The sequence below is a fragment of the Morone saxatilis genome, unplaced genomic scaffold, assembly GCF_004916995.1.
Source record: "Morone saxatilis isolate NCDOM2014 unplaced genomic scaffold, NCSU_SB_2.0 Contig14, whole genome shotgun sequence".
NCBI lineage: Eukaryota > Metazoa > Chordata > Actinopteri > Moronidae > Morone > Morone saxatilis.
In genome coordinates this window covers 12978016-12978379 of record NW_023339696.1, presented here as the reverse complement: position 1 = coordinate 12978379, position 364 = coordinate 12978016, and the positions used below count along the sequence as shown (strand labels likewise).

At 49.5% G+C, this 364-nt stretch overlaps 1 protein-coding gene across 2 annotated transcripts in view; it reads left to right on the top strand.

The window, feature by feature from the left end:
- The first annotated feature begins 156 nt into the window (after nucleotides 1-156).
- The window catches only part of LOC118322593 (pyrroline-5-carboxylate reductase 1, mitochondrial-like), a 3584-nt gene continuing 3376 nt past the window's right edge, over nucleotides 157-364 (top strand). The window contains exon 1 of one of the 2 annotated variants that reach the window (XM_035654309.1): nucleotides 157-247. The gene's annotated coding sequence lies outside the window, so the exon portion shown is untranslated. Of the gene's footprint in view, nucleotides 314-364 lie in introns of both variants that reach the window. The other variant, XM_035654310.1, reaches the window with a different exon arrangement.

Below are 364 nucleotides of genomic sequence, written 5' to 3'. Positions count from 1 at the left end.
CATCTTTCCACAACAAAGAAAAATGAGAGCACCCTGACCAACTTTTCTGCACCCACGGCGCAACCTGACGCAACTGGCTTCCTGGCTTTACAGGAAACGCCCCCAGCCCACTGCGATTGGTCAAACCTCTCGCGTATTGTCCAAACCTGCGAGCTCGTTGGCTTTCTCGCCTGTCAGTCAAATGTCCCTCTACAGGTACAGCAAAACGCGAGACAGCTGGGCCACGTTGACAGCGCTGTAATTTCAGGTGTTTTCCTTTAAGTTGTTTATGTAATAGACCAGTCGGTCAGCTAAGGGACTCTTCAGCTTATTCGTAAGTCTTCTCTGCGAGTATTTGTGACTTTACATCAATATGGCGGCTGCT